The following is a 14,673-nucleotide window of genomic DNA, read 5'->3' as shown; positions in this document are numbered from 1 at the left end:
CCATCCCAGGAGTCTGAGTGTCCACATCTACCTCCAAAGTCAGTGTATATGCACAGCTGTTGCTGTAGAAGAAATAGGCAGCTATGGACATTCCCTACACCCTTCCTGCCCATCCCTGGCTATTTTCCCTACTGTCTTTCCCTCTTTGTGCCCCTTTTTCACCACTTTCCTATCAACCCCTTTTGCTTTTCTTTTAAAGAAATTAGCGCGGGGGTAAGCGGGAGTAAGCACTTTTAAGCAGCAGTAAGTGGGTTTAAGCCTATTTGCATGGGGGAAGGCAATGCCTACACAGGTTAAGCAATTTAGAAGCTAACTGAATATAAGAAACTGTAACCGGAAGTTAGCAGGGCTTCGCTCCATGGAAACCCACGCAAACCCGCTTACAACTGCTTTAAAGTGCCTTAATCACTCTGTATCCAATGGCCCATGTTCTGCCCAGCAACAAAATAAACAGCCTCTGCAAGGCTCAAACCCAGGACCCTGCACACCATACACAAAATGATTTACCACTAAGCCATGGCAGATATACATAACCCTCATGTTTTCACAAACATATCATCCAGTACAATCATTCAACAGTACAGGAAATGTAGTAATATCATACCACACAACCTCTTAATGCAAGAATTCTGGACAAAGTGTGCCAGAATGTGGGTACAAATAGGGATATAAGTCAAATACTGCTCTTATACATTTAAAATGTTTCTAGTTAAACAGTTACATGTATTAAAACACATATTTTGAAGGAGATGAAGTCTGAAACACAAAAGCGTCGACACTACTTACTGACTTCAAGCCTGAGATCATCCATGTCAATTGCCAAGAGAATGAAGTACAGGCCAAAATTATGAGCCGAACATGCATGGACATATGGACAGATATATATCTGTAAATGTAGACAGATAGCTATATGTGTATATATATATATATATATATATATATATATATATATATAACTCACAAATAATCATATAACATCAATTGTATATAGACAGATAAATATGTTCATATATATATATATATATATATATATATATATATATATATATGTATATATATATATGTATGTATAGGGATTTTACAGATATAATCATGTATATATATATATATATATATATATATATATATATATATGTATATATATATACAGATAGAAATGTGTATAGCATTACCACATGGGAACAAAATCCTGAACCACTCACTACAACATAACAGACCATAAGCACTGTTAATGGGGGTGGGGGCTCAAATGAGGGATACCTGGTAAGTAATGCTATGTTACCCCCCTCCACAACCCTAATGGATATGCTGTGCAATCCAATATCGAGCACATGCAGTTCTTGGCTTCAGGACCCCCCGCAACACAGCTACAATGCTTTAACAGTAATCCAATTCACCTGAAAAATGTCAGGGCAATATCTGTAACATATCATTCATAAAAGTCATTCTACCATAGGAAATGTACAATGTAGAAAGAGTACACATTACAATGGTGAAGATATGCACACACATCTATACATTGACAAATATGTTCAGGTATGTATATATATATATATATATATATATATATATATATATGAGATATATATAGGTACATACACATATACACAGACAAAAGGTATTAGTAGCCATACATATGTAGAAGTAGTGCGGAAGTACTGGGTGCAAAGTATATCCCTCAGCCACAAGTCCTGTAACTGACACCTGTGAAATCTGTAGTGTGGCAACCATTCCCACAAATGAGAATGCTTACATTAAACATATACCCACTCACAATTCAAAGGACATGACACCACACACAGGTATGCATACACAGAAAACCTTTATTTGTGTACTATACAATAATGTATGCCATTACTTACAGCACATAAAGTCTGAAATATGTAATCAGTGATGAATGCAAGGCCCACACAAAACAGTAGATGCAAGAAATGTGGATATATAACATACTATGCTGTCCAGGCCAAGGCCTGCAATTAGTACAACAGTAGACAAAGGATTTGCCTTCAAGATAAGTAACAATCAACAATTACAGATGTAGTTCAGCAGCCTCCAATTACACCCTGTAGTCAAGCCCTAGGGGGAAATGTATTAGTTGTGGTAATGTCAATGTATCTGTCACATGTATGGACCCTGACCAACATATTTTGCGGGAGTCCACTATATGACTGGGATGATAGCAGGAATGCTAGCAGTAAATAATTATAGGCATTTACTTAACAACCCCTAACTGTATCACAGCAGGACAAAGAATGCCATATATGTGGAAGACAGAGGCAGGAACACAGGGCCATATTTGCAATATTGCTGTTACACCCCCTGGAAATTGCTGATGTTACAGGATTTGTTGCAGCATACCCTTATGTAGGAATAAGACATCAGAAACACAAATGGATGTAGCCATTCACTGATAGCATTCAACAGACAAACTGCCATTGATATATTTAGGACAAGACCTGTGTGGTGCACAGACAAAACCAAACAGGCAATGCACTGGCCATTATGTGGATAGGCCCACAGTTGAGAGCTATGCAGACAGACTGCATTCCATCCTAAACTACTATGTACACACAAACACTGCAAGACCAGCAATATATAATGCACATAACAACACTACTCACTCTGTCTGAAGGTCTGGAACCTTATACAAATGTGTAGTTGGCCTGTGTCTGCAAGTCCTGCTGTAAGAGGTATTGCAACCTGCTGTCTGTAGCACTGCTGCCCACATACAGGAAGGATGTCCTCCATACTGGAAAGGTTAAGGGACAACGCCCACATGAGTCAGTATTTTAGAGTACTAGGTTGCCAAGACAGTGGTTATCTGAAGTACTACACAGCAGGCTGCATGCATTTAGCAACTGTTGCACACTGATTGGTGCAGAGCCCATCACCTGATCATGTGCATCACCTACAAAAACCATGCTGCAATCCATTCAAACTAGCTCAATCACTCTAGTGGAGAGAGAGCGACAGAGAGAGAGAGGCACACACACAGGCAACAAAAAAAAAACTTTTAACAACAGAAAGCTATCACAGCTGTCAGAAAAAAAATTTACAGGTATGTAAAACATATATGTATTTAATTGAATGTAGTATGTCGTATAAAATTATAGGATATATGATGTGGAATGATTTCTATGTGCCATCTGTAGTTGTTCCTGTAATGATGTTCTGCTGAACAACTGCTCTGGGCAATACTGTCTGTCCCTGTATGCAGTGGGACATACCTGCCAACTGTGCAGATCAGCAATGAATGACAAAGATGTAAGCCATAATATCTGTGTTTGGTATGTTAGTCTGGGCAATAGCTGGTGGTGGAAGTACTGCTGTCATGATAGACACATGGGTGTCAGAGCACACCACTTGCAGGACAGTCATGTTAATGTGTAATGTAGCATGCACAAATGCCATAGGTGTATAATTGGCTTACCAGCAATCTCTCACCATATATACCACCCTAATGTTAGTCTGTGTTCGCATGTGACACCTGTCTGTGTTGCAGCAAGGCAGAACAATGCAGCTGTAAATGAAAGAGACTTACAGAATGTGGACCAGATGTCTGTATGTACCCCACATATAGATAGATATATGTGTGATATATAATTAAATCGTGTATGTCTACAGATATACAGATACTCATATAGATATAGGTATATAAACAACCCACAATATATATCTACACATATATGTGCATATATATATATATATATATATATATATATATATATATATATAGTGGCACTGACAATGGCATGCAGGTGAAATAGTCTGTAACAGGCCAACAAAGAGAGTGTCCCCACAGGGAACATGACTACAAACACATAGGACAAAGCATGGTACAAACACATAGCACAAAGCATGGTACAATATGACATATGTCCCAATGGTAGGTAAGCTATTGACATACCAATTGCATTGTGTGAACGGTGTGTTGTAGCTGATATGGTGGGGTGAGACAGAGATGTGTATTAAGAACTACGGTAACCCTGCTGTATGAGTTGCTCAGACCTGTTTCCATCTTTATGTCTTCCAGGGAAGATGACTCACATCAGACTGACACCATTCAGTGCCGCAGAAACGGATGTAATTGTGGAACACATGATACAGCACTACCCACTACTTTTCGGCTGGACGGCACGTGATCAGCAGGAGAGGACCACGCTGTGGAACGATCTAGTCCACAGGGTCAATGATGTTGGCCTACAGAGCTGCACTTATGAGCAGGTCCGGCATCATTGCTCTGATCTGCTTCGCCATGTATGTCAGTGTGCAGTTGCTGTATGGGGGGCCAACCTTACAACGGGGGGGGCATGCTGTCCATCCACCCCTCACCCTTGTGGAGGAGGTTCTCAGCAGCCTTGTGGCACCTGCCCACCTGCAGAACCAACAGCTGGCAGGGAGCTTTGTGGAGGTGGGTGCCACCGACACACCGGCTGATGAGCATGCAGGTAAGGCCCCAGGACACATCAGTAGACTACTCTTGTGTATGCATACACATCTGTATTGGTAGATTATGCATATCTGAGATGTCATATACATAGTCTGCTGCTGTGTAGTAGTAATAAACAGCTGTGCATAAGCTGTAGTATTGTGGACTTCTACTGTTGATGTACCGTAATGCTGCACTCACCCTTTATGAATGCCACAGCTGTGGTCACTGACATCAACTGTCTCACAGTCTTATGTAGGTCCCTCCAGGATACCACCAAGGCAGCAGCCTGTAGCCAGTGAGTATGGTTCATGTTCATGCTTGACAATACACCGGGCATGTAAAAGCTATGGGATATTCCATGCACACATTTAACACACCTACCCATACTGCATGCTATACATGCTAACATTTCGTTGCTGTGAAATGCACTGCATCACAGTGGGAACCACAATGGGGTATCAGAAGGGTACATCAGACACATGCTATATAACTAACATCCTTTCATTGTGAAATGTGTCCACAGGGATGAGAAATATGGCAGGACACATGGCTTACAGTAGGGACATGTGTGAAACAACACCCTCATATGGTGCTACAACTGTAAATATACCTGTATTACAATAGCAACCATTACAGATCGACACTATGTCATAACATAGCACTGTGGCCCACATAATTAGCTGGTAGTAGGCTGTTGCACGTAGTGTTCCATTCTTGGGACACTGCAAACTGACACATGTGTAGGCCATAGTTGTCAAGCATCTGCAAAAAGGCTGGAAGTGGGGAGGGTGTGTCATCATGACACAGCAGTGCACTTCAGCAGGACTCCTGCGTATGCTAAGAATGGCTGTACCTGCACACAATTAGGTTAGGTAACTATGGCAGACATAACCCTGACTCCACAACAATTGTGACAGCCGTGTGTGAACTCCAAGGGATGTGCACATAAGTAGACCTTGCAACCATGCATAGTTGTGGGACATGTGTAGGGCATACCCCACCGCCACGGTAAGGTCTGGTGGTTGTCAGTGTAATAGTCTTGTATTGGTCATAAATGCACCACTGATGTTGTGATTTGTAAAGCAGACATCAGGCATTCACAAATGACATCTGTTCACATATCATCTCAGGTATGAGTTCTCTAACACATAGGAGCTGTGAGCATTGGAGCTGACATAACTGACAGTACTACACATGCAGCAATGGTTTGTACACATGTGAGGTATGGTGCACAGTACAAGGCAGGGTGCAGAACAGGTCCACAGTAACACTTTGTACATGGGTGCATTGTTATCAAGGGGAAGGGCTATCACCTTTCAACACAGCCCGTGCATCACACACATGTATGCTGGCATTAGCATGAAGTCACTATAGTTGAAATGCATGCTGTTGAGTACCATATGTAATGCATGCTGACAGAAGGGTAATGGGAGGACTGTGCGTACAAAAGTTGTGCAACCTCAAATGTAAGTATGTGTGTGTGGGGGGGGGGGGTGTTGATTGTGTCTGTAAATGCAATCTGGTGGAGTGGAGTGTGGTCGATGCATGTCAGATGTGTGTGTACATGTGTGTCTGTTTCTGTGGGTGTCCATGTATGCACAGGTGATTGTGGGGTTGATCACATGGCAGTACTTCTCCTTGGGATTGTCGTGTACATGTACACAGAGTGACAAATGACACATCAGGACAACCTGTCTGATATGGGTCTATATCAGATCATCAAAACGGCTCATTATCAATGCCGTAACGTCAAACTGCAAAACCCGAACCCTAACAATATCGAAACCTCAAAACAGCAAATTTGTACCCAGGGAAAAATTTCTCTGTTCCGAGAAACACACATACACCACAAGCACACTAAAAAGCAGCAATCCACACACATACATTTAAAAGTTACATCTAACCCTACACTACACTACTATCTATCCACTTACCTTAACCCAGACCCTAACCCTAAGGTCCGTCACTATTAGACACTCACCTCACCCGTGCCCTAACCCTAACTCACTTGACCCGCCCCAACCCCAAATTCTCACTATTGCACACTCACCTCACCCACGCCCTAACCCTAACTCACTTAACCCGCCCCTAACCCCAAATTCTCACTATTGCACACTCACCTCACCCATGCACTAACCCTAACTCACTTAAACCATCTCTAACCCCAAATTCTGTCACAATCGCACACTTATCTGACCCATGCCCTAGCCCTAACTCTCCCTACCCGCACCCTAACCCGAACGGCCGCACAATCACACACTTACCTTAACCCAGCCCGTAACTTTCCACAGCATCGCTGAAAACAGTGAAGCCGCATCAATGGCCAATTGAATTCTTTCCCTAGGAAAGAATTTGGTTTTGTGCAGCTTCGCTGTTTTCAGCATTTGCGATATTGGGTTCGATATTAGATCATTCGAAATTCTGCCATTTCGATGATCTAATATAGACCCGTCTGATATGTGAACACAGGACAGCTGATAGCATAACAAGGTTTGTAGCATGGAACATGCATTGGGAGGGAAAGTACACGCCATGTATAAATCATATTGCCAGCAGCAGATAGATAACTGGCTACCCATGTATGCAGCACTACTAATGCAATGGGGAATTACCAGAGCACACCAGTGAGTGTATCCAGATATTGCTATTGTCCACATCATAGGTTGATTGTGCAGCAAATGTGGCATGGACTGAGCAAGCCTATAGTATGAGACTCCGGTGTGTGACATATGTAGTGAATGTAGCAGCCTCAACCATATAGGGGCCATGTACACCATGACTGGACATACACAGGATAACACTGGATGACAGCAGTGAGGCCATGTACAGCCTACTCCACTCAAGTCAGGGAGGTGATGGAGTAACAGGTCATGTGTTGTGATCACACATGTTGGCATGGAGAGGAATTATATGTTAATGAGTAGTATTAATGAGTGTATGTTAGCAATTGTCATGCAGGATGGGGAATATATGTAACTGAATGTGAGATGTCTATAAATCCAGGGACAGGGAGGTAGTCAGGTGGACTGTCAGTGTGTGTGGGTGTACGTGTGTGAGTGTGTGTGTGTGCGTGTGTGTGCGTGTGTGTGTGTGTGTGTGTAAATGTGTGCACTGTTATGCAATGCTGTATAGGTCTTTTAGTGTGTGCTTGTTTCCCTCACAGGTGGCGAGGTGGGTCAGGGTCCCTCCTGCATGCAGTCTGAGGTTGGTGTCTGTACAGACACCGATGATGATGATGATGATGATACTGTTGAGGCACAGGTGGAGTTGTCAGAGTCCGACACTGCACCATCATTGGTCATCACCCTCCTAGCCACCCCAAGCCCACACACAGTTACAGTGCCCATACAAACCCCATCACAAGTGGCCATAGCAGAGGGACAGTTGGCGGTTGGTGCCGGTGACCAGGAAAGTGTGGTGTCCCTGCCAACTGTGTCGGGTCACAGTCAGCATAGCCAGATGTCCGGCAGGGCACCACGTCAGCAGATGTACAGTGGTGCTCATGGGAGGGCCACTGGTCATCATGCCCCTGGCAGAGATGCCACAACTGGTACCACCAGGAGCATGTTTCAGGCTGTCATGGAGGCACAGACACGTATGGAAATGTACACCAGACAGGGCCTGAGGCTGCAGAGATCTGCTTTCTCATCTGTAAGTGACAACATCTGTGAACTTGCTGCTGCCCTCCGTGAACAGACCAAGGTCATGGATAGATGGTGGGGTGAGATGGTGGGCCTCCTCGACTGTGGTATGTTTGTTCTTGAACATGTGGTGGGAGTGGTGTGATGGCCGCATGGATGTAGGCCAGAAACACCAGCAGCTGGCAGTCAACGTGGACACGCTAGGATGCCAAGCTGCTCCTTTAGTTGCAGTACCAGTCATAGCACACCACTGGGGGTGCTGTCTACACCACACCAGGCCTCATGCACGTGGCCCTGGCCAGTCCCAGGTGGGACATGTTTCCAGCAGACATCTGTCATCATCAGGGGAGAGTAGCACCTCAAGGTCTGTGCCTGCACATGCCCCTGGCAGGCACAGTGAGCATGTCCATGGCCGGAGGTGGTGAACTGCACACCCTGCCAGATATGGTCTGCAGCTGTCCAACAACACCTGTAAAGGGCAGCCACATGGCGAACTGTGTGCATGCCTACTCACACACTATGTAACCACACCTAGGCAACCCCATACCGACACACACCACATCACTACGCCCCAATCAAAGAACTAAACCTCTCACCCACACAAACATTGTGACAAATGTATGGACCACCCTCGGCTTCTGGCAAACCAGCAACACACCCTGTGCATATGATGATACCTGTGCCACATCCCTGTCATCCATAACATCGATGCAGGGACAGGCTGATATGGTTCTGATGCACACAGTGGCTGTAATAGAGTGCTGCAATGTACTGTAATGTAAGATGTTGTCAGGGGTAATGTGTAATGCATACATGTCAGGCAATGTAGCCATGCAGCTATGATGCATTTCACCTGTTAGTAACACTGATTGATTGTGATCTCCATAATGTTATCCATTTGTGTTGCAGGTGTACATGTGTCAGCAGGAGGATGGTCTGCAGTCATATTACACAAGGGTTATGGCACTGTGGTGACACCATGGCCATATCCGGTGTACACTTGCACACATGTCACAGGTTTGTATAACAGTTATTGCCTGTGCCATATTGACAGGTGACCTGCTGGACCATGTAAAATTTGCACCCTTATGTCAACCCATCCACATACACACATCCTTACTTAGCAACACTGTGACTAGAGCCCTACCTAGGTAAGTAGTGCTACTGAACTCGTTTAGGGTGAGGTGTGTACCAGGTGACATGTTACATGCAGAAAATCCACAGACGTGCAATATGGTAATGGGGGATTTAATGTTTGTATATGGAGATTACATAGTGTGTCATAGCATCATATACACATTGATAGACACATAACAGGCAGACACACATCTTAGAGACCTGGGATGATTGTTGCTAACTAACTAGTCCATGTGTCCAATGTGTTACAGGTAGGCTGCACACAACACATGCGTTACCAGGCTGTATTCTGTTATCAGTTACCTGTATGGTTGATGGTGACAGTGTTCACCAGAAAGTGGTACATTGGACATATACTGGGTGTACCATGGTGTAATAACAGTGTAGACAGCACCCACATCACCCAATGGATATTGTACACACTGGAACCCATCATGATACTCTGACATACCCACTATCACACATCGCCCACGACAGCAATACAACCCATTGTATATCACAACAATATTACCACAGGGATATGCATCTAATGCACATGCCACAGGCATAGTAGGGTGCTGCATTGCGATGACTCACCTATGGGCAGTGACAATACTAACTGTACTACTGTATGGCAATGTGTAGTGTAATAGGAGTATGTGGCCTTGGAATGGTATACCCCACAGATATGCAGACATGCACACATACACACACTTGGCAGACCTCAATGGGTTTTCCGTGCCTATCGACCCATTTGTACAACACTGTTATGCTGGTATTGCAAGGCACATGTACCTGTTAGGGAGAGGAGTGTAACAGGGTACATGTCATGTCCAATACAACAGCGGCCACATCTGACTATGGCAATGGGAGTGGAGGTGGTTGTGAAGGCTGTCATGGAATTCCAAACTACAGGTGTACTAACACACAAACAATGCTATCCTCTGTAATGCACATGTACACATGTCAATACTGTGGTGCATTGCTGCAGGTGGTCATAGCTGTGTACCTGGCTATTGTCCATGGAGGGATTGGATGTGTAGGGGGTGTCTGTGCATTGGTATCATGCCACCTGCCATATGCCAGCAGGCAATCTATTGACAGACACCATGTTAGTGACTGGCAGGGTGAGAGTGACATGCATCAGCCAATCCTCTGGGTGCCTTCTGCACATGGCCCCTGATTTGATCCAATTGACATGTATGCAACATGTATTACAACACATGGTTAGTGTCTGTGATGGAGACCTGTACCCAAGTATGTTCAGTTGACTGTGGTAGTGTAGTGTAGGTACCCGTGGCATGTGATCCATACAGGGTGTTGTCTACTATATGTGACAGGTAGTACACAGCTGGCCAGACATGTCAGTGTCAATCAAGCATAGGTTGTCTGTATGTATCCCAGCTGGATACCTGCCATCTGCACATCTGTAGAGGGACTGACAGACACCAGTTTGGTGAGTAGCTATGCAGTAGGATGAATGTGTAAACAAATGGATGTTTGACAACAATATGTATGCCATTACTACATGTTGTAAGCCCTCACTAACATGTGCTGTACAGACAGTACTCTACAGTTACATTCCACATGTCTGATTATTATTCAGTAGGAGATATATACGGTGACACAGCCTACACACCAGGAACATGACAGTGAGCCCTCAGAGTGCAGCTATGCCCGCAGGTGTGCTTGTTGTCAGTAGTAATGTTAGTACTCTACCCTTTCCTGGGACAGCACTGTCGACAGTAGTAATGCCATGTCACACTACATGCCAGTGTGACAGCATGTATCCTAGGTTGCTACCTCTGCATGTAACATATTCACACAGATAACAGTGCTGTGCAGGTCTCATATACTTGTGTGTCCCAGACATGACACCCAATACCCTTTGCTACTCTAATGACAGCACACAAATGCATGTACTGTACATGGCAGTACATACACTTATTACAGATGTCATTTCTCAGGGTTTGATATAGCCTTGTATGTTACACAGAGTTAGCCTCTGTGTAGACGATATGCCACAGATTATAGCTGGAGGATTTCTAGATGGTCAGCATAGGCCATCTGCTTTAGGCCTGTAATTCTTATAGTGAGGTATTTCCACTGCCTTCCCAGCTGTCGCAGCTGTCTTGCAAGGTACATACCAAACGGGCCGTTGTACTCTATACTGGGTGTAATGAGGGATGAGTACAGTGGGACAATTACCTTCTTTTTTCTGGATGTAAAGCCCTCAATGATGAGGTGTGCCACATAGAAGGATTTCCTTACTGTTGTGGCAATGTGGTTAATGAAGATGAGACCACTGTCCACCTGTCCCTATGTCTGTCAGCACACTTTCTGTGTTTAGTGTACTGCCACCTATGTGGTAATTCATGGGTACATGGTATTTCCAAAGGGGATAACCATACATTACTTGGCATTAAGCTTGAGCCCATGGCTCTGGCACCAAGCATTTGTTTCTGTAAAGCCATGTTGTAGAATATCCACATCATTTGGGGATGCAATAATGGCTCCCAGTTTGTAGTCATCTATGAACTTTGTTAGCCAGAGTTCCATAGTGTTGGCCTGTACTTCAGGGAAGTAGATGCCAAACAAGAGCTGTCCCAGGACTGACCCTGAGGTACTCCTATTGTCACTTGTCTGAAGCAGAGATTGGACTTAGATTTTTAGTATCATGCACCCTAATCAGTGCTATTTGATTAATGAGAGAGAAGGAATAAAATTACAAAATTTAAATAGGACTTATATATAATTTAGAAGGGGGAATTGTAATAGCAAGAATATCATTTATCTAGCTAGTTGTACATCATGTCCTGCCTATTATATTGGCAAAACTGAGAGACCATTTAAGAAAATAATTTATGATCATATTTATAGAATCAGGGTGCATGATACTAAAAATGCTCTATAGAGACATATAGAGAAGAAAGGAGAACAACATAGTTTCAGTTTTGCCATAATTGATCAAGTTTTTACTTCTAATAGAGGAGATAATTTTAAGGCATTATTAAGCAAAAAAGAAAGAAAGAAAGCATTTGGCAGGTGCTGACTGATTCTACAAGGGAACCGGGTATAATTGATTTTATTTCTATTAAACCCTTTCTTTTGTTAGCTTGATGTAATGTACCATCATGTTATTTATTTATATTGTCTTAGGTTATGATATACAAATATGAAATGAATTATGAATTATATTATTGTTCATGTCATATGTATTTAGCATTTTTATTAATACCGTTTCTTCATCTATTACAGTATTAGGATATTAAGTCATTTTTAAGGTATAATCAAGTATTCATTGTTTTTAATTTATGTATAGTTTAAAGATATGCATTGGCACTTTAAATGTAGATCAGAATGGCACCAAAAAGGTTTTAAAAGGAATGTAATGTGTGTTAATCAGCTTCCTTTTTTGGAGGACAGTGTCTCAGTTCTATCTGGGATGGCACAATTCATGCACGGGTGGATGTGCCCATACAGTGCTTTAGTGTAGGATTCATCAGTTGCACTTTCAGCTCCCATCTCCATGGGTGTCATGAGGTTTGTCACTTCTGATTTGAGTAGCATGGCATTGGCTTTGGAGAGGGTGTTTATGGAGGCTTCCTTACTGGCGGGTGGGGGTGGGATATGGATGTCAACTGTGATTACCCTATGGTCAGACCTGATCTATGAGGGATTGACCACTGGTGTGGAGCATCTTACTCCCATGTTGGTAATGACCAGATCTAGGATATTGGAGACCCTGGTTGGACAATGGATTAGTTGATCCAGGGGGTTGGAATGTATGAGTTCCAGGAACCATTGGTAAAGGGTGTTGGTACATGAGTTGTTTTCCCAGTTAATGGCAGAGTAGTTGGAATCACCCAGTATTATGGTGATTGGTTGTATCTTAATATTGTCCAGTATGTTTATAATGGTGTAGTGAGAATCTTGGGCCATGGAGGGGGATCTGTAGCAAGCTACAATTTGGATAGCAGTCTTACCTAGTGATAGTTGCATTGGAGATTCTCAGATGCATCGTGTTGGAAACTAGGCTGGAGGTGCAAATAACCTTGGTGAATATGCACACTCCTCCACCTGTAGTGTTGTGGTCTTGGTTTGTTGCCCAAAATGTGTAATAAGGGTTGTAGCCAGGTATTACAAGTGTGCTCTCTGGAGCGTTGAACCAGGTCCCAGTTACTGCACAGATATCGATGTTCCCCATTTGTAGGTGTGCCTCAAGAGAGTGCCTTTTTAGGTTTAGACTTCTAGCACTGAGTCGCATTGCCGTCAGTTTTGCATGCTTGTATTTGTTACAGTGGTGGTTTTGTCCTTTGAACCTTGCCTAGATAAGGCACTATGGGGGTGCCAAGAGCTGTAGCCAGTAACCTGAATCCCAGGAGCAACAGGTGTAGACCATCTCTGGCAAAGCATTGTGGTTTGTACATCATGTCATCCCAGGCAGACAGATACTGGATCCCCTTTGAATGACATCAGATGCTTAGCTACTTGCTGAAGTCACTGCTGTGTATATGTATATGTTTGAGAGTTTATATGTGTATATATATATATATATATATATATATATATATATATATATATATATATATATATATATATACATATATATGTACATATAAATCTCCATATATGTATGTGGATATGTATATGTCCATATATGTATGTGGATATGTATATGTGTATATATATATTTACATAGATATGGGGATATATGTGTACACATATATGTTTACCATATGTCCAGAACAGGGAGTAGAGTCCTACCTCAATACCAATAGTCCCAACCCCGTAGTGCAAGGGGATATCATGGATGTATCGTGGGTATATACACTGGAGCAACATGTAACATCAGATAGAACGGGACAGAAAACAATGGCATCTACCACAGTCTGTACAGCGCCCAAGGTTCGTAAGCACAATACACATACTATCGTCAATCATCCTAACTCAGGGGTCTGCAGCCTGTGGCTCTGGAGCCACATGTGTCTTTTCCACCCTAATGTAGTGGCTCCGAGTACATCTGAGGATTAATGGACACTCTACAGCACAACACACACACACACACACACACACACACACACACACACACACACACACACACACACACACACACACACACACACACACACACACACACACACACACACACACACACACACACACACACACACACACACACACATACACACACACTCACATACAGACAGAGACAGTGATCAAGCAATCCCAACCCAGGAACACAATTATGGACATATGTTAGGTATTGTTCTTATACACTTTGTTATTTTATATCTAGTATAACTATATATGAAACCGTATATGCTCTGCTGTCTCAATTTTAGGAGTCAGATAGCTGTTGTGCCTCCTGATTAATTTAGTTTGAAATGAGGGGTCATGACTGGATCTTTGGATAGTGATGGTTGCAGACCCCTGCCCTACGTACACAGACCACAGTACTGTACACACAAATACGGAATGTCC

Source organism: Protopterus annectens, chromosome 1.part1 (genome assembly GCF_019279795.1).
Source record: "Protopterus annectens isolate FY-2018-M chromosome 1.part1, PAN1.0, whole genome shotgun sequence".
NCBI lineage: Eukaryota > Metazoa > Chordata > Ceratodontiformes > Protopteridae > Protopterus > Protopterus annectens.
This window is presented reverse-complemented; position numbering follows the sequence as displayed.